The sequence below is a fragment of the Vipera berus genome (genome assembly GCF_964194415.1).
Source record: "Vipera berus genome assembly, chromosome: 1".
Classification (NCBI taxonomy): domain Eukaryota; kingdom Metazoa; phylum Chordata; class Lepidosauria; order Squamata; family Viperidae; genus Vipera; species Vipera berus.
This window is the reverse complement of record NC_138202.1, coordinates 110,962,866-110,983,937: the sequence shown is the minus strand read 5'-3', so window position 1 is coordinate 110,983,937 and position 21,072 is coordinate 110,962,866. Positions and strand designations below refer to the sequence as shown.

The following is a 21,072-nucleotide window of genomic DNA, read 5'->3' as shown; positions in this document are numbered from 1 at the left end:
GTTCAATATCTGGGGAATATTACAACAGAATAACAGAATTGGAAGAGACCTTGGAGGTCTTCTAGAGTCTAGACTCTAGACCATGGGTAGGCAACCTTGGCTCTTTTATGACTCGTGGACTTCAACTCCCAGAATTCCTGAACCAGCCATGCTGAGGGGAAAGGGAGAGATTTCCAAGCTGAGCCATGTTGGCTCAGGAATTCTGGGAGTTGAAGTCCACTAGTCATAAAAGAGCCAAGGTTGCCTACCCATGGTCTAGACCAACCCCCTGCTCAAGCAGGAAACTCTGTACCATTTCAGACAAATGATTGTCCAATCTCTTCTTAAAAACCTCTTGGGAGCATCCACCATTTCTGGAACCAAGTCATTCCACCGATTACGGTAATTGTTCCAATTGTCAGGAATGTGATAAATGGACAGAGATGTTGCTTCATGTCTTCTATTATCATTTGGAACAATAATTAATCAAACTCATAAGCAAGAATCTACTAGAGAATTGCATAGCCGCTCCTTAAAAAAATAACAGACTTCTCCCTAACCTGACTACTTGCTGGTCAGAGCTGCTCCTTATTCACAGTCCAGTCCTTCAACACAATCTTATAAAATATTAAAACAAAATTGAGTTTGCCAGCAATACAGATTTACACTTGCCAAAAATGCTGGGGTAATTTTGAGAAGTAGGAAACCAAGTTATAGATGAGGCTACTTTGTCTAGACTGTAGCATTAAGACATTTAGAAAGAAGAACAGTTGCCATCTGTCTCTATTATAATACAGCAAAATTTCTGAAGGAGGAAATATGGTAAAATAGGTGCTACTCCAATGTACTACAACTAGCACTTTTTCTCTTGCTGCCCAAAAGAGTAATAAAGCTGCCATTTTAGTTCTGTAATTGAGGGAAAAGATTCAGGCAATATTTTATCAAACCACACACTTTTATGGCCTAGAAGCCACTAATGAAGCCCAAAACATCCATATACTCTCCGTACAAATTACTGAACCATCTTCAAAAAAGGACAAAGAGATGACTTTATCAGTCAAGTTAGCTGATTCAGCAGCAGCCTTTTTTCCCTGATTTCCTTTAACATAAGGGTCAGAGATCATGAAAGGGAGGTGCACTGGAGCAGAGAAGACAAAAAGGTCTGCAATGTGGTGGTACGTGCAATTCAGGAGGATTTCAACTGGTAAAGAACAGGGATGGTGGTAAAAACAGAAGGTTGTGGGACAGTGTATGTCCACATGGTAACTGGTGATTTAACAAATTAAACTCTGATTCTACAATTGTAAGCATCTAAACAAAATTAGTGTGAGTGTGTGTGTGTGTGTGTGTGTGTGTGAGAGAGAGAGAGAGAGAGAGAGAGAGAGAGAGAGAGAGAGAGAGAGAGAGATCATCTAACTATCAACTAAATATAGTTAAAGATTTATTAATAGCCTGGTTATGTGCTTCAAAGTATGAAATTCTCAACAATATGAGAAAGAGCATAAAGAGCCAGATTCAGAGTTCTCTGTCACCTATATTATAAGGATTTGGTCCCAGTGAAGCTCAGGAACTGGTCTCAGGCTCCTGAACCTGGGAAAGAACATTGGGGGGGGGGAAAGGGGACTGAAAGGGGGGGAAAAGAAAAATCAGTTTACACCAACATTATTATCTATATACAAATCTGATTAAACCCACAGATAGGAAGGACAAGTAACTTTCACTGGACCAGTTACAGGAAATGTTAGTATTAGTATTTCTACAAATGCTAGAAATCATTACACTAATTTTCAAGCAAACCGAATATTGTATTAAAGAATTATTGAAACAGCTTTTGCCTACTTTCAGAGAAAACAAATGTGCTTATTGTGAAATCTGTGAGCAATACAGGAATTCTGAACAATCAGGAATCCTTGCAAGGAACAGGCATATGCATGTGCTGTTCTACATGTATAGGTTCCATAAGATAAAGACATCAAGACAATTCTCTCATCTCTTAGCTTTGTTCTCTCTGTATCTGCGTAGATTTTATCTCATTGGAGCCTGACCAGGATACGAATCTGTGCTTTCAATCCCCAATCCTCCTGCTACTTGTCTGTACTGTATGCCCGTGAAAAAGTCTTTCTGATTGACTAACCATATAAATCCATTTCTCTAGCTGCCTAGCAACCTCTGTCTCAAACAATTGCACGATCTGCCTAGCATGTTTGAGAGTTTCTAAAATGTAAGACCCGCAGTTCCATTAGAGCACGGGTGTCAAACTCACCACATCACATGACGTGTTGCGACATATTGCGACTCTTTTTGCATTGACGGCAATGGAGTGGGCGCAGCTTCAGTATGATGAAACCCCCCTGCGGGCTGGCAGTTTGACACCCCAACATTAGAGCTACTGATAAAACAATACAATCATTTTATAAATCAGTTTCGGCTCACAGGTTTTCTAATTTTACATTACCCAATACATCTGCCAAATGGCCCAAACAAGCACTTAACTACATTAAGGAAATATCTTCCTTTAATTACTCTCTTTTTAAAAAAATAATGCAATGTTGGTTTCTTAGAAGAAGTTAACAGCAAACCATTTTAGTTTTGCTGCCATTTGCACATGTCCATGAAGTCATCAGGTGGCAGGTCAACTGAATGGAGACTACATTGTAGGCTAATAAAGGGAAAATAAATATACACATTTGTTCCTAGACCTAGAAGATATTCAAAATTATAGCAATTTGAGGAATGCCATCCTACAGGAAGTAACCTGATGAGCAAATAACTCTGTGAGAAGAAAGCTGTAATGAAAAAAGACTGTCCTGGTTATTCTTTAAAAAGCTAAGTATATATTTACTGTTCATTAGTCTCCAGTAGTTATTTACCTGGCCATTTTTAAGATAACAAGAGCTGTACTTAGGGTATAGGTAGCTAAAATGTGGCATATATACATCAGGATTAGGTAGATATGGAAACCTGGCCGTAGGATAGGCAAACCTGGGCTTTCCTGTCTCTCCAATGCTATATTATCGTCTATATCATGGCTCAACAGGGCCCCACATCTAAATAAGTTGTTTACTGGAATGACATTTTAGATAACCTGTCCATGACTCATAGCAAAATTCAAAGATTGAGCTTTCAAGAGGACAGGTTTTTGTTTTTTTTTTGTTTTTAAAAAGCCCTGCATTTCTTGTACTTTTCTTCTCCATTTAATTTGGCAAAGTAGATGCTTCTGGTCCACCCACTCATAATCACAGTTGTTTACTGACATATTGTCCGGATTAGATTAGCTACTGTGGTTTAGGTCTATGAGAAGGCAATTAAGGTAAGGACTATCAATACTGTCAATGCCTGAGTCTTGCATATTCTTTCTGGAAGGAGTTTGTTTGAAATTATTTCACAATGCAAAGACCCATAAAAATGAAACATGGTTTTGTGAGTCTCTCAAAGAAATCCAGTTTGTTCTACAATAATCTTGAAAAACTGCAACCTCTCAAATCCACTTCATCTTAGATGCAGTATGATTTTCAGGATCACATCTAAGAAGTGACCATTCACGCTCTGCTATTTACTTTGGATAAATTGCGTTGCCTCCACATTCTCTCTCTAGATGAGAAAAAAATGCTATTTCTTCCACTGTTCATTTCATAAGAACCTAAAGCAAAATGGAAAGCTAGCCCTAAATTTTGGCATGCTGATAACAGAAAGCAGATTAACAATCAACAAGGGCAAACAAACTTTTAAGAAACCCAGCCATGTGTAACGATATAATCTATAGCTCACTCTTGGGTAATATTTATTAGAGAAATTTGAAATCAAGAGGTCAGAATGTGCTGATACACGAAGAACAAAGGACATGTACTTTGCATTGCAAAATCTTGTCCCAGTTAGGGGCAAGGACAGGTTACAGTTTTAACACAGAACTGTAAAGTCAGAGACCTGTTGAATTAGTAGTTGGTTTTGCCAACAACAGAAATTACATTTATCCATTGTGGGATTGTCCAATGAAGGCCCTCTCTAGCCGTCTTGGGAAATTTCACTCACCTGCTCTCTCCAGAGTAAATGAGACCAGGTGACTGAGAAACCTGAACTGTTTTCCTTCCCATTACTCTACAAGAGACTAGTGGAAAAAATCTAAGCAGTTAATTGGATGCACAAGGCATTCAGGAGGCAAGCAGTCTCGAGGCAACAGTCAGCACAGCACAATAATAAATCCCTCAGTCCAAAAGATAGTTCCATAGGTACCACTGCGTCTACATCAGATTGTCCGCAACCATATCTAAATCAGAACAGAAAGACACTTCTTGCAGACAACATAAACAAAATTCTTTTTCATATCTAATAATGTGTGCAAACACCTAATTAATTTTTGTACCTACTCAGTAAAAGCAACCACCAGACTTGGTAGTTTCCGGACCTGTTAAGACTGGGAACTAAAATATCCACACACATAGATCTTTATCAGGTTGCCAGTTTTGTTGGTTTGAATCACTTGAAACTGGAGTTGGGGAAAGTCAAAGTTGAATACTTTTATATGTTGTATATTTAAAAAGGCTTGCATGGACAAAACACTTATCAGGAAACATGTTTCTTTCTTGCCAGATGTGTAGCATGTCAATTGCTTGTTTTAGCTATCTATTAATGATCAAAATTAATTAATAAATTGATGAGAAGAATTAAGTTAGCAGCTAATTAGGCTGGCTCACTTGGCAGAATGAAGGTTATTCAGGTTGAAGGCTACTGTTTGGGGCAGTCAGAGGTAAGGGAAGAGAGATATAAAGAAGAATTGATGTCTGAATGGTGAAAAAAGAATGATTAAAATGTTGGTTAAGGGATGAGCCTGGGTTCTGCTTCACGCAGCAAAATATCTTGATTCAAGCTTGCAAATTTGATACTGATTTAGCACATGAACTATAGAACAGTAAGTGTCTGTACGTCACCAATTATTCAGATGCCAAGGTACTGTGTTTCAAAAATAGATAAAACACCTTATTCTGTGGGCAAAAGAGACACAGGCGCGGTCTATCTTTTAACACAAACGTCAAACAACTTTAAAAGCAACTGCAAAAAAAAACCTTGCAAAAAACTAAGGAGAGGAGAAATAGATCAACATATTTCTATTCATTACTTAGTGGGAATATAGCACAGCCAAGCCATGGCAGCATCCTGTGGATTTGAAAAGTCCTATTCATTCCCACTAGTGAATAGCAATATACAGGTCTTGCTTAAAGTTGGCTGTTTCACTGGAAAAAAGAGAGATTTCAAAGCTCTGCTTAGGAGAAATATCCTCTGGATTGGCAGCAACATTTTCTAGCAGCCTCAGATAATTGTTTCCTAGGGCAACATATTATTAAGTGAATCTCTTCTCAAGCTTTGGAAAATTTGCAAAAAGAAAAAGAAAAAAGATTTGTGGTATCAAATCTTAAGGGACTTTTTCTTTACATATTTTTCAGATTTGGAAATATATGTATACTTTACACTAAGGAAAATCATCACTTGCAGAATAAATTTCTTGGGGAAAACAAAATGAGCAGTGTTTCCCAAATATTTGCTCAGACCAACCTTGTTTCTTGCCAATCCAGAAACCAAAGATTTAGCCGCTGGAATCCTAGCTGGCTTGTAGGTCTGTCATTTTCCCCAACTCTATTGTCAAGGTTTAAGTCCTAAAGTGAGAAAGTCAGTTTGGTGTAGTAGATAAGGCATTAGGCTAGAAAGCAAAAGACTGTGAATTCTAGTCCTGCCTTAGGTACAAAGCTAACTGGATGACGTTGGACCAGTGGTTCTCTCTTAGCTCCAGGAAGGAAGCAGGTAGTTGCTAGGAATTAACACTGGCTCAAAGCCACCCAGTCCACAAAAAAGTTGCCATAATAACTCTCTAGGAACAGCACCCCCCACTCCAAGATTCTCATGGTTCCTAGCCTCATAATGTTTAAGAAGTCTCAGGAGCGCTGGCTGTTCCCTCAGATTTTGGGCTAGGATGAATGCTGAGCCCCTATAGAATTTTAACTGTTTGAGGAATTGCCCTTTTTGGACATACACAGTTTGCATTTCTTACTGTTTTACTGTTGTATTTACTGCTGTATTCCAACTGAATGTTATGGAGTTGGGCAGCATTATAAATCCAATAAATAATAAGTCTGAACATACATTTTACAATGACGTTCACCTCTAGTTTGAAAGCAGCATCTCCCTCTATGGTGAATCTTACAAACTCAAGAAGATAGAGGTCATGCATTTTGACGGAACCACAGCCAAACTTTTAAGTAGCAGGAGAAAGAAAACTTGATCTAGTTAATCGTAATTTCTGTGGGTGAAGGGTATGCTTACCCATTCTTGGCACTACCGTTTACCATTTTCAGATGGGAAATGTACACTGCGTAAAACAAGCATATAAAATAATGCCACAGAGTGTTGCTTCTATTGTGCCAACAGAATGTATTGGAGAGTGAAAAGAGGTCACTGCAACTCAGGAGCCTGGGAAAAGGGGACTACCTTTTCCCAGGCTCCTGAGTTGCAGTGACCTCTTTTCACTCTCCAATACATTCTGTTGGCACAATAGAAGCAACACTCTGTGAAAGCCCAAAAGAGATTGTCCATAGCTTCTCCTAATGAGAGTACAAATCCAAAGATGCCTTCAGCAAATTTGCTCAGGGACTCTTCCTCTCCTAGGGACAATATACTGCAATTCATCTCTAGGTATGAATGCCAATTTTCAAGCACCATCCATTTCCTGTTTCACAGATGCTCAGCCATGAGCTTACTTTTTTCAGGTGAGAGCTTCTGCCTGAGTGAATGTGTTGATTCTATCTTGTTCTGTGAATAGCAAACAAAGGCTAATGGAGTGGGGTGAAGGACTGATGTTCTCTGGCAACTCTGAATTAGGCAACCCATTTCCAAACACTGCTCATGGGACCTTCAGAAATCTTTATGTCTTTCATCCTGAATATTCTGGAAGCCAAAGGAAAGCCACCGCTATCCAAATATTCTCAGTTGTTTCCAGGAGCTATAATCAAATCTAATTAATAAGAATACAGAAGGGAGATTACTCTCAAGACTAAAGTTCTGCCAGTGATCAGTGAAAGTGATTGGTGCCCAGCATTTAACCATGTAAAGTTTAATACCTGTAATTGCAAAGGCCTATCCCTTGTGAGTGAGGGAGGTTTTGTTCTGAGGCAATTTATGCAAGCAAAAGTGAAGATGGTGAGTGACCCCACCTCTGTGTTTTTCATACTGAGGGACATTGTGTTTCAACAAGCCTCTGCTTATTAACAGCCCTAAGTCATGAGAAATGAAAATAAACTAATTTTTTTCTATTCTGCCCAGCAAAATGTTCTATGGAAGACAAAGGTGAGCCTATTCCTACACAAGTAAGCCATTGACATTTAGAAGAATTTCATATGAATTATCCAGAATCGCTTCCTCTCACAGGAGCTGAGTAGCAGTTAGATACCTCAGTGAAGTTTTAAAAATTAAACAGGTTTTAAACTTTGGTTTTCTGCTCCTACCTAGAAGAAGAGTTGATGCAAAGCACACAGAAGAATGGCTGACTGACAGGAAGCTTGAGATGTACATCTCAAGGTTAGGCACCTACCACTCACTGGCTTGTTGAAGTCTCTTTTTTGCTGTCATATAACTAGCGGTAAAGGGACGTGGTGGCTCAGTGGGTTAGGACGCTGAGCTTGTCGATCGGAAGGTCGGCAGTTTGGCGGGTCGAATCCCGAGTGCCGCGTAGCAGAGTGAGCGCCTGTTACTCGTCCCAGCTTCTGCCCACCTAGCAGTTCGAAAGCATGTAAAAATGCAAGTAGAAAAATAGGGACCACTACGGTGGGAAGGTAACAGCGTTCCGTGCGCCTTTGGCGTCTAGTCATGCCGGCCACATACCACGGAGATGTCCTCGGACAAGCGCTGGCTCTTCGGCTATGAAACGGAGATGAGCACCGGCCCCTAGAGTCGGAAACGACTAGCACACATGTGCGGGGGAACCTTTACCTTTACCTTTTAACTAGCGGTAAATGATGTCTATGTTCACTCTGTTTAAATCCCTGACCTATATCTATTGGAGATTTCAGTTCATATAACAAAATGCAAATTAGACTTCATTAATTAAAATACCATTTAAATTTCCACCTCTGATCAATTTTTAGTCTGAAAAACAAATAAAATTTTTGTTGTTGTTGTTAGTTGCGAAGTCGTGTCCGACCCATCGCGACCCTATGGACAATGTTCCTCCAGGCTTTCCTGTCCTCTACCATCTTCTGGAGTCCATTTAAGCTCACGCCTACTGCTTCAGTAACTCCATCCAGCCACCTCATTCTCTGTCGTCCCCTTCTTCTATTGCCCTCAATCTTTCCAAGCATTAGGCTCTTCTCCAGTGAGTCCTTCCTCCTCATTAGGTGGCCAAAGTATTTGAGTTTTAACTTCAGGATCTGGCCTTCTAAAGAGCAGTCAGGGTTGATCTCCTCTAGGACTGACCGGTTTGATCGCCTTGCAGTCCAAGGGACTCGCAGGAGTCTTCTCCAGCACCAGAGTTCAAAGGCCTCAATTCTTTTGCGCTCAGCCTTTCTTATGGTCCAACTTTCACTGCCATACATTGCAACTGGGAAGACCATAGCCTTGACTATACGCACCTTTGTTGACAGGGTGATGTCTCTGCTTTTTAGTGTGCTGTCTAGATTTGCCATGGCTTTCCTCCCGAGGAGCAAGCGTCTTTTAATTTCTTGACTACAGTCCCCATCTGCAGTGATCTTGGAGCCCAGGAAAATAAAATCTGTCACTACCTCCATTTCTTCCCCATCTATTTGCCAGGAATTGAGAAGGCCAGATGCCATGATCTTGGTTTTCTTAATGTTTAGTTTCAACCCAACTTTTGCACTCTCCTTCTTCACCCGCAACAAGAGGCTCTTCAGTTCTTCTTCACTCTGTTCCCTAGTAGAAATGTAATGGTTTGGAATTGTTCAGCCTGAAAATCTGAGTTTACCTACAGGATGCCAAAATAGAAGCTGCTAAATCTGCATAGGATAAACGCAACATGTAAAAGAGATAGACAATTCTGAAAAACTCCCTTCTCTCTTTTCTTGAAACCACGAGTACAAGCCAGGATTTATACATAGATGACATTCCTGGTGTCAATGAGATAGCCTTAAAAATCCTTTTGCAGAATCAGACTTTGTCCAACCAGGTGGTGGAGCAACTGATTTGGCTGATCTCAAAATGCTAAGCACAACTGAATCACCTCTAAGTTTTGTTTGCCAAAAACACTACAGGGACGTGTCCATGAAGTCAGCAGGAATCAAGCCCAGCTTGAAGGAGACTTTCAAGGAGACACATGACCCTGCCTTGGCTAAGTCTTAATATGACAGTTTTGACTATGTGCAAATCCAGCCACTGCAACTTGTAAGCCATGACAGTACAATGTGCAAATCCAGCAGTTGTGGAGATACTGCTAGAATGTCATGGGTGGTGCAAAAAAGTGGGTCTGCACATACACACACACACCCATGTGAAGCCAAACAGTGAGTTCAGAGACAGGCCTTCTCAGTAGTGATCCCTGCATTATGGAATACAGTCTTCCTGGAGGTGTGATTGGCTCTTATCTCCTTAGATTCAGGGAAACAGTTCAAAACAGTTCTTTGGCAGCTGGCACTGCCAAATCCAGGAACCTTCATATTCCAGGACAGCAACATAAAACTAAACTGTCATATGCAAGCTTAAAAACAGTTAACTCACACAGTTTTCCCAAAACAAAATCCAGGGCATTTATTGAACAATTTGTGAAAGTGATATGCTTCTCTGGGGGGAAAAAACCAGGAGGGAACCTTTTTCCCCATTACAGTATAATCTACTGACCTATTGGAGCTTCAGTATGATCCCTGAACATGAAAATATTTAGAATATTTAGAAGCATATGTAGTAGAGATCAGAGCTTGCTTAAAAGTGAGGAAATGGAAGTAGTCATAAACCTGCCTCCTTTGAACTCCTCTAGTTCCTTGAGTTCTAAATGGTTATCTGTTAGTTTACTACTTCCCAGCAATATGTTTTATCTACTCAATTTTAGGACGACAAACATGTAATTTTACTTCATAGGCATGGAATACTTTGGGAAGTCTACTAGAGAAGAATCATGTTGAGTTATAACAAACTAAGCATTTTGAAACAGCCCTTCTCAGTTTGCTGTCGTGAACAATGGGACAGATTGAGTGAAAGCTAAAAAAGGAATACAAGGGGAAATAGATATAAGCCATATGAGTCAGCAGTTTATCTCATGAATACCATCTCAACCCACATGGCAAGAAATGTGAAAGGAAATTGTGAGACTTCACCTTAATAAACTCATTATAACTGAGGGTGTGAAATTTCTCTTAGAGTTCCCAAGATTCTGCATTTATCCTAGAGCTGCATTACACATAGCTTCCTGAAACCTTGCTCTCCTTAGCTATATTGGGTCTGACAGACAGCAAACCACATGGTCCTAGCCCACATAACCAATGGTCACGCTACTTGGCAATGTTGGGGCTTATAAACGAAGACATCCAGAGAACCCAAGGTTAGGGGAAATAGTTTTCAAGGTTTATTTGTGGGGCAAGAGCTTGAATAAGGTCTGTTACTTTTTCAGCAGCATGGCATGAACATCACACACAGAAAGATACATATATCATGAGGAAAAACAAGAAGGAAGGCACATTAAAATTGATTCATCATTGTAGGGAAGAAATATAAGCATCTGGGAAGAGTGTAGTTTCAAAACTAGTCTTCCTTCTGCCAAATAAGAACAATTATGTGTTATCAATCCCTTTCAGCAACAGAGGGATAGAATCAAGATCATGTGAAGTGTTAATACCACTTTATAATGTCTTGGTAAGATAGCACTTGGAATAAAACATCCAGTTTTGGTCACAATACAAAAAAGATGTTGAAAGAGTGCAGAGAAGAGCAACAAAGATGATTAGGGGACTGGAGGCTAAAACATATAAAGAACAGTTGCAGAATTGGCAATGTCTAGTTCAGGGGTCTTCAAACCCTTTTATGACTCATGGACTTCAACTCCCAGAATTCCTCAGCCTCAGCTTACCTGGCTGAGGAATTCTGGGAGTTGAAGTCCATGAGTCATAAAAGGGACGAGTTTGAAGACCCTTGGTCTAGTTTAATGAAAAGAAGGACCAGCAATGTTCTATTATCTAAGGGGCTGCCACAAAGAAGAGGATGTCAACCTATTCTCCAAAACACCAGAAGGCAGAATAAGAAGCAATGGACAGAAAATAATGAAGGAAAGAAGCAACCTAGAACTAAGGAAAAATTTCCTGACAGTTAGAACAATTAATCAGTGAAACCACTTGCCTCCAGAAATTGTGGGTGCTCCAACACTAGAGATTTTAAAGAGGAGATTGGACAACCATTTGTCTGAAATGGTATAGGGTTTCCTGCCTGAGCAGGAGATTGGACTAGAAGACCTCCATGGTCCCTTCCAACTCTGTTTTTCTGTTTCTCTGTTATTCATATTCTTTCTTCTGGCAAATTATCTGCTTCCTCCCCCAAACATTCTGTTGCTGATAATTCTAGCTGCTGCACTCGCATATGTCACATACAAATACATCTTTGAGATTATTATGATTTTCTCTGAAAAACCTGCCCAAAGAACAGAATTAGCCTTGTTTTCATATACAACATTTCTGACTATATACCTTGATCATAGTTCAGTTTTTTTATATGACTAAAACCTTTACGGAATAGAAGGTGCTGAACAGAGCAAAGGGGAAAAAAATACATGATCCTGCAGCTCAATCCAATCCTCGCACCATACACACTAATCTCTGCATGTACTGTGCAACCATCTTTATCTCGAGCCTTTTTGAATCAATGGGCAATTCGTACAAGTTGATACAGATCCTGTCCAAACCAGCTTTGTGGAGGATGCAGCAGTCTCAAAGCTGTAAAACTAGTAACTTGCCCAAGAATTGACACATAAGATAGAGATGGTATTTGAATTCCAAAACACAAAGCTGCTCTTTGGAAGCCCAGCTCTTACCCTTTTTAAAGATGTTTTTCCCCACTCTCATCGTATATTCTCAAGTTCCAATACTTTTACATCCCATACTCCCAGCCCATAAGATCCATTAACCTCAACATATTCTCATATACCTTCAATATCTGTCTCTCTGCACCACCACTAGTGAACACACATACACGCTTTCTCTCTCACATACTCAAAAGAACATGCCATTCTTCTTGTTCTATGTCAGGGGTGTCAAACTGCCGGCCCGCGGGCCGGATGCGTCATGATGAAACCGCGCCCACCCCATTGCCAGCAATGGGGAAAAAGCTCCAATACATTGCGTGACATCACATGACGTTGCGAGTTTGACATGCCTGTTCTACGTCATTCCCAAAAAATTCCAGTCACACTTCTGAACACCTTGCTGACTTTCTACTATTCTCCCAATCAGACAGTGGCAGCTGGGGAAGAGAAATTCTTCCCTTCATTTCTTCCTGGATAGCTGGGACACAATATTTTAAGAGGCGAACTGGTGGGTCAAAGCGGAAAAAACTGGAAGGAAAGAGAAGAAGAAAAAATGGTGCAATATGAAAACTTTCTCATAAAATTCCCCTTAGAAATAATAACACAGAGACCAAAGCACAAGCTTTAAATCTAGCCCTGCTAGTTTTTTATTCAGATTCCCTAATCTAAAACCCTGTAAACACCTTTCTATGCTCTCAGAACTTCAGCTTGTCCTTTTCAAGGTGTACATTTTTTGGCTTGTTTGGAATTGACTGCCAAATAGCATAGCAAACAAATCAGGGTTAAGCAAACCATGGCTGAACGTGCTATGTGAACCTAGTCGTATGCTGCAGTTAATACTAGCTCCCAACAAATATTTTTAACAGGAGTGCTCCTTGCAGCCTTTTTCTATTAATATCTGAGGCATTTTATTTGATTTTTAATAAATATTTAACAGTTTTGCCATGCAATGTATGCATGGTAACAAACTGCATTTGTGACTTGTTTTTTTAGTTATTAGCTTTCCTTTTCTGCTCTTATGTTCTCCCTCTGCTTGGCCTCCTTGAAAATGAAACATTGTGCAACACTCAGCAAAACCAGAGTATATAGTGGAAACCAACACGATTTAGGCGGAACACATTACTTCTGCATTATCTGACTTTTAGAGGTTTAGAAAACCCATTTTTCCTCTAGCAAGCACAACACCTCAAAATAGAAAATCAATTGAATGCACAAATGTGAACCTTGCTTTCTGAAATACCAAAGACGACAATGAATCTTAGCCTAAGTCAGTAAATTAACAACTATCCTATCAAACATTAAATACTGTGCTGTAACCTTTAGAACAGTGTTTCCCAACTTTGGCCACTTCAAGATGTGTGGACTTCAATACCCAGAATTCTTCAGCCATCATGAAAAACTGCTTTAGAATCATGCTGTGCATGTATGTCTTTGTTCTATACGTTTGTCTGGAGACATAACATTTTAAAAGCATCTCGGTTATGCAGTTACATTCTTGAACAAATCATACATCTGGGCATATTCTGAAATCCAATTCCTTTATTCGCTGGGTCACATCAATTGAGGGATTTATGGAACAATAACAAGGAGGAAGCTAACCTCACTGGGGGGGGGGAGCACTGTACCATATGGCTGGGGCTGCTGCAGAGAAAGCCTGCCTTATAGATCAGGGTTTTAGATTAGGGAATCTGAATAAAAAACTAGCAGGGCTAGATTTAAAGCTTGTGCTTTGGTCTCTGTGTTATTCTTTATATATTTCTAAGGGGAATTTTACTTCCTTCAATAAGTTACCTGTTTCAAATATGCATTAATTGCAGGGAGGGTGGTTTGAGAATGATCTTTTGGGTTTATATTTCAGTATTTACTTTTTCTTATTGGTTGTGTTGTTCTTGTTATCCTTTACTTCTTTGAGCCTTCCTTCCAATACTGTAGAAAGCGAGGAATAAGTAAAAAATAGTCTTTTTGAGGAGACAGGTTGTAGCCCCACACATTCAGAAAGAGTACTTCAGGATCCCCTTTGTTTATTCAGCAAATCAGCAAATTATCTGTTAAACTAATAAACCAGATGGAATTGTAAAGATTCCACCTAGTTTTCACCCCTTTTCTCTTTGTATAAATAGGATTATATAGGAAGGCTCCTCTGTTAATTCTACCTGTTCAGGTAGAATTTTTCAGATGGTAGACTATATTGTAGGGTGATTCTTTTATTGGTTGATAAGTAGATGAATTGAGGCCTTTGAACTATGGTGCTGGAGAAGACTCCTGTGAGTCCCTTGGACTGCAAGGCGATAAAACCGGTCAGTCCTAGAGGAGATCAACCCTGACTGCTCCTTAGAAGGCCAGATCCTGAAGCTAAAACTCAAATACTTTGGCCACCTAATGAGAAGGAAGGACTCACTGGAGAAGAGCCTAATGCTGGGAAAGATTGAGGGCAATAGAAGAATGGGACGACAGAGAATGAGGTGGCTGGATGGAGTCACTGAAGCAGTAGGCGTGAGCTTAAATGGACTCCAGAAGAGGGTAGAGGACAGGAAGGCCTGGAGGAACATTGTCCATAGGGTCGCGATGGGTCGGACATGACTTCACAGCTAACAACAACAAGTAGATGATAGTCAAACAGCAATCACAGAGAAGACAGAATTGCTCAATTTGAACTCTGGAAATAAGAACAAAGAAGTGGCTCCACAATCAAAAGAAGACTCTCATAACTGAAGAATACGGGCCAATGTGACATCACAAGTAGTGCTGGAGACCAAGTAGAGACATCTGATTTGAAATTGCTGATAGTTTGATCAATGACAAATCGATCATTATTTGAGTCTAATTTAGCTTGCTAGAAAGGGATTTTTTGTTTGTTTTCTTTTATGGGTGAATATCCTCGTAATGCTATTAGGAACAATGCTATTAGGAACTTGTGCTTTGCTTACCAAACGAAAATAAGCTGGAAAGGAAAAGCATTAGGCTAGAAAATCAAGTTATTATATGATTGTTCACTGAGAGAAATCAAGAACTTTATGTATATTTCATCACTCCATTTCTGTGAGGTGCCTAGGGCAGAGATGTCAGATAGCCTTGAATAAACCTTGTTCAAAGAGTATTAACTAATGGTACTAACCTGCCATCTTCTACAAAATTCACCACTACCTCATGGCTGCACAGCTGCCATGTAAGTTGGCTGGCAACATTTTGTGCTAGATCTTAAACCAGTAGATATCACAATAAGCAAAGAGCAGATGATCAAGGGAAGGCTACACATCTGAACAGACAACAGGCAACACCAATAAAAGAGGAAGAGAAAGTGCAGAGGAGCAAAGTGCCCAAACTGACCCTTTGACTAAGCAGATGTATTAGGAAGCCAACAAATAAAACAAAAAAAATATGCTAATTTTATATAAGGGACTTCAGAACACCCAGTCTCCAAGATGGACTAAAAAGCGTGGAGCCTTTGAAACAAGTTCAACTAAGGGTGCCTTACATGGATGTATTGATGCAAATTTCTTGGTAACAATACAGAAGACGTCTGAGATTCCCCCCCCCCCCCATTTCTCTTACAAACCTGTAACTCTGGACTGGATGCTTCCATCCAAGTACAAACCAGGAATTGATCTGTGAAGATCAACTAGAGCAGTGGTCACAAACCTTTTGGGCACCAGGGACCAGTTACATCGACAAGAGGTTTTTTGTGGACCAGAGAGATTGAGGTTTCACATGCTACCTGCATCCCATGGATGGGACTTCGCTTGTTTGCACAACCCGGTTTCTGGCATGCTAGGAACCAGTGCCAGTCCACAAACTGCGGGTTGGGGACCCCTGAACTAGAGCCTGCCATCTATTGAGACCATGATGCGCTATTAAGATCAGAGTAATCTATACATTCAGCACTAAAATTCAACTAGCCAAGCCAATCTTACAGCCATTCTCTGGTCTTGCATCCTCCAGATGTACTGGACTGTGATTTAATAAATTCCCAACTCACATCCTTTTCATTCTGATAATGTAATCAGTGACAATATCTAAGTCTGTTCTCTAAAGAGAAAGTTAAATGGAAAGAAAGCTAAGTGAGTACTAAATCTAAATGTGTATGAGGAAACTTGCCAAACTAATCTGCTCACTTGACTACACTTACACTATGTACTGCCTATATCTTGCTGTTTCTAATATGAAGACATAACATGAATAAGCAAGGTTTTATCAGACCAGGCAAGACTGTAGTTTCCATGTTAATGTGAGGGGGTGGGGGTGGGGGAGAGAATGTACTATGTTTTCTTCCAAGATAGAGTACATCAAAGGGGAGAAGATTAAAGGATATATTATTTTTGTCAGAAGGACACATTGCAAACTTTTTATCTTGTCAGTTTTGGCAAAGCTCCACTATAGAAAACGCAGGAGTCCTATATTTTAAAATGTGCTGCCCCTTAAAGGTGTCATCCAGGCAGCTTCAAATATCCTGAATTCTGTAGTGTGAATTCTGTAGGTTTTTTTTAACAAAAAAAAGTTTGGTAAAGAAATATCCAATTTTTTTTAATGGGCTTAAATTCAGTTATCTTTTCTCCATCACGAAAGGTTTCAGGATTAATGAATGCATATTTAAACTAAACTCCGCCTCTCAAATGTTAAACATGGGGAAGCAAGAGTCATGCTATCAAAGGGAATATAACACATTTTAGATTGTGACCGGATAACTAAAAAACCTCTCTCTGAAAAATTCACAGGACAGCTTAGGCATGTCCCCTTGGCTGTTATGTCCCACTGAACTTTGGATATAGTGCTGAGTAAAAGCTCCAATCAGACTTTCAAACCCTGCAGGATGAAGCAGCAGAAACTGGCAGGGTTTTTATACCCCACACCCACTTCAGCATCCATGTTTCCTGAACCACCTCCTCCTCCTTTACCATCAAGACCTTTTTGATGTTCTTTCCTGTCCACATCTCCCAAAGAAAAGCATAAAAAATCCCTGATACAGCCACAAATATAAATTGGCATGGGAAGCAAGCCTTCAAATATGCTGCCAACTATAGTCCAACTCTTACTATTCCCTTTCTGGTTGGGAATGATGACGGTGGCAGAGCAATTAAGTGGGAGGTCACCAGCTGCGAGAAGACTGGAAGAATAGCAGCAGCAGCAGCAGCAGAATAATATTCTTGGGAAGCCAAGGAAACTCCCGGCTTCCTACGATTAGGGGACAAAACCGAGCCTCATTCAAACTTTCCAGTTTCTCCAAGGAAGCCGCGCATTTGCTCAAAGGAAGTGAGGCTGTAGTAAGGGCAGAGACCCTGCCGGCCTCCAGGGCAAGGATGGGCATGATGCAACAGATACGGTGGGAGGAGAGGATCTCTCCGGCGGAGTTCCGACAAAATACACCCTTCCTCACGCCGTTCGGGATTAACAGGGCAGTTCATCCGTAGGCACCAGCCTTTAATCCGGCTGCTTCATTCTGCAAGTCTGCAGGAGGGAAGGACGCGAGGGAGAAATGTGGGTGGGTGAGCTCCGCCGGCTTGCAAGTTAACGCGCTGCAACGGGCACAGGAAGGGGCTGCAACCAACCAACCCCCTCCGCGGCGCTTGCAAACCACGACTATCGTAGAACGGATCGGCGGCACAATTTCGGGCGCTCGGCCACCCGTCCTTGCGCCGAACGAGGGATCTACACAACGCCGAGCCTGCCCAGACAGCCCATCTGCATCAACGAGCAAACGAGAAAGGGGAGGGAGGAAAGGCGGCAGCAACACTCACCGAGCGTCCAAGCCGTCGCAGTCTCTGCTTCTTTGCCCGCCTCTGCCTGGAAACTGCCGAGAAACCGCCAACCCTCCGGCTTAGGTGTCTCTTTGCTTCCTTCCCTCCACTCCGGCTTTTCCTTCAAAGTGGTACAGACCAGGATGTCCGTGGAGGGTTTTTTTTCTTCTTCTTCTTCTTCTTCTACAGCTCCAGCTCACGCGCCGCCTTCGGTAGCTGGCGGGAATCGCAGCGCCTTTGCAGCTGGTTCTCCGGGTTACGCACGAAAGTTCGCGTCCCCCAGAGAGCTCACGTGAAGCCGACCGCGTCAGAGCTCGCCCTCACGCCTCTTTTCGTTCCTGCTCCCGTCACGGCACGCGCCTCCTGAGATGAGGTCAGAGACTGCTCCCTGCCCTGCCAAAGCACATAACATCCAAGCGGAAAGTAGTCGAGCTCTAATAAAGGAAGAGTAACAATCCGGCCTTTGCCAGCTCTGGCTAGTAACGTAGGAATTTAGCAAAAAAGAAGAAGAAGTAAATACACGGAGGTACTGAAAAAAATAATCTTACAGTAGAGTACCGTGCAAGGGCCACATGAGAGTGAAGCCCCTTTGCAACTGATAGCTATTTCTGTGGGAGAAAATAGAGGATTAAATTGCACTCATTAATCTATGATACTAAAAATTATCTGTCTGCTTATATATATATATATATATATATATATCCATCTATCTATATTTATTTCTATCCACCCATCCATCCACCCATCCATCCAAAGCTTCACTTCCCATAGCAGTCATTCACCTCTTTCATTGTTTTTAATTTTAATTCCATTTACTTCGCTTGCATTTTTTAAAATAACAATCAAAGCCAGTCTACATTTTCTCTTGCTTCTTTGAATCTCAACCCATTCCTTGCTCTATGTTCTTTCCAGATATCTTTTCCTCAATATATGTTATATCTTTCCTTCAACTTTACTTCATGTGTTGTGGCTATCATTCTCCTATGCAGTCTTCCACATTCTCTTTTAGCAACTCATATCATCAAGGTTGTCATACTTTCCAGTAGTGTCATTTAACACACTTCAGTATTTTTGTTCACTCTGTTCCAGGAAGTTTCCATATGTTCATTATGTTGTTTTTTTCATTATGCTAAAAGATAAATCTATCTTCTAAAACTCTTTAATGCAGGACATTTCTTTTTGTGAAATCACTGTACTTTTTATTCTAATTTCTTTTATTTTCTTTTTCATGTCTATTTTTCCCTTAATACCGGTAATCACTCTTGATACTGTCAAAAATATGTCTCATGTTCAGAATTTCTCATTGCTCTGGTATCCTTAGCTAATTTTCCCAATCTTTTATCCTAAACTATCAGATCATTTCATAGTTTTAGATTCACTTCTTGACCATGTGAGGTGAGTTGTTCTTAATCCATTAACTAGAAATAAATATAATCTTTTCTGAGCAGATATTGACAGCAAATAATAATTTTTATTCCTGGATCTATGAATGATCCAACTTTTTCCTCATATTCTCATGTTTTTATTCCTATAGATAGGATATAAGAATTTCACATTCTTGATTGCATTCAGTCAGAATGTTGCACAATTTTCCCCAAAACTCATCCCTGGTTCTTCCATTACCATTATTCACTGTAAGGTCAGTAGGCACAAGTTTAAAAATACTAATTCACTGCTAATGAAGCTTGTTCTCAAAGAGACTGGTATTTGTACCAGTGTACCACAACAACTATTACCAACTTATAAAGGTCCTTTACTCCACACCCACAACAATCTAGATGCTAACTTGTCATGTTTTCTGATTATGTTTCAGAATAAAACCAACATAATTGCATAATTAAACCAGCATGTTCCTTACATGTATTCATCAACTACATTCCAGAAGTTGGGACCAACTTCATTAAAATATAACACTTCCTTCTGCCTCCTTTGTTTCACAAACACACAACATGCCTATTTTCCTTGTATTTTATTATTTAATTATGCTCTTTTATCATTTCCTATTCTTGCGTTGCACATCACAATCTTCCTCACCAGACAGGCCCTTAGATAACAGCTTCCACCACCAATCACATATTTGGTCAACCAAGGCTTTCAAATGAGTTTTTAGTAAGACAGGATGTTGACTAAATTATTAGCCTTAACTGTACCTCTGTCACAAGCAGCCATTCTTGCTAAAGGTAGGTTTGGTACATTCTGGCCAATATTCTACAAGTATAACAAAGTCCAGTTTTATTTCAAGCTTTCTAATGCTGTTCTATGCAAACCATAATAACTAATCTAGAAACTGTTCTGAAAGTCAATACATTGAGGGGTCCTTGGTGCTCTCTGAGCTTGGTTGTTTTCTTGCAGACGTTTCATTATTCAAACTAGGTAACATCATCAGTGCTGTAATGAAACATCTGCAAGAAAACAAGCAAGTTCAGAGAGCACCTGTTGTGATTCAGGGTCAGCCTGTGGGTTCGGCAGTTGGGTCGGACGATTCAGAGGAGGAGGAGGGGGGTGTTGGAGAGCCTGCAGAGAACAGCCCTGAGGCTTCGCAGAGCCCTCAGCCAGGCCCCTCCCACCTGGTCACGACGCAGACCCAGCTGTGTGAGCCTGACAGTGGATGAAGATGACCCACAGCTGGCCCTGTTCAAGGACGCCCGACGCAGGAGGCAGTCAATCAGGAGTAAACAGAGGAAGGCAATGGGGCACCTCGGAAGGAGGCAGAGAGAAGCCACGCCTTGAACTGTTTAAAAGGGGAATGTGTGGGAGGGCTGGTTTGCTGAAGGCAACCGTTTGAATAGCTCCTGTTTCATGGTTCATGTTTTTGTTTGCTCTGTTTTGTGTCAATAAATTTGGCAGGCTTAGTTCCAGCCTCTTGCCTTTTTGTAAAGGGGTTGTCCCTGCCTTTTCTGCAGGGCCAGTAGTAGGCTGGTACAGAACAGCACCAAGGGCCACTCATTTCAACCCTGAGCTACAAATATTCCTTATTAGTCAACACATTGTTCCCCACATCCTATCAAATATGCATTGTAGTAATACACAAAATAAGCAATGTGCAGATAAGATATTAATAAAGGAAAAGAAGCTGGCTAAAGTAGGCTTAAATGAAACTTAGAAGACTTTAAAGGACCTTCTGGAGATACAGTCATGGCCGAAATTGTTGGCACCCCAGAAATTTTTCCAGAAAATCAAGTATTTCTCACAGAAAAGTATTGCAGGAACACATGTTTTGCTATACACAGGTTTATTCCCTTTGTGTGTATTGGAACACAACAAAAAAGGGAGGAAAAAAAGCAAATTGGACATAATGTCAAACAAAACTCCAAAAATGGGCTGGACAAAATTATTGGCACCCTTAACTTAATATTTGGTTGC

The 21,072-nt window shown here is 40.6% G+C and overlaps 1 protein-coding gene across 1 annotated transcript in view; it reads right to left on the bottom strand.

The window, feature by feature from the left end:
* Window positions 1-17,998, bottom strand: part of SLC25A22 (solute carrier family 25 member 22) — a 66,206-nt gene extending 48,208 nt beyond the window's left edge. The window contains exon 1 of the mRNA XM_081313179.1: window positions 17,710-17,998. The gene's annotated coding sequence lies outside the window, so the exon portion shown is untranslated. The remainder of the gene's footprint in view (window positions 1-17,709) is intronic.
* Window positions 17,999-21,072: the final 3,074 nt, after the last annotated feature.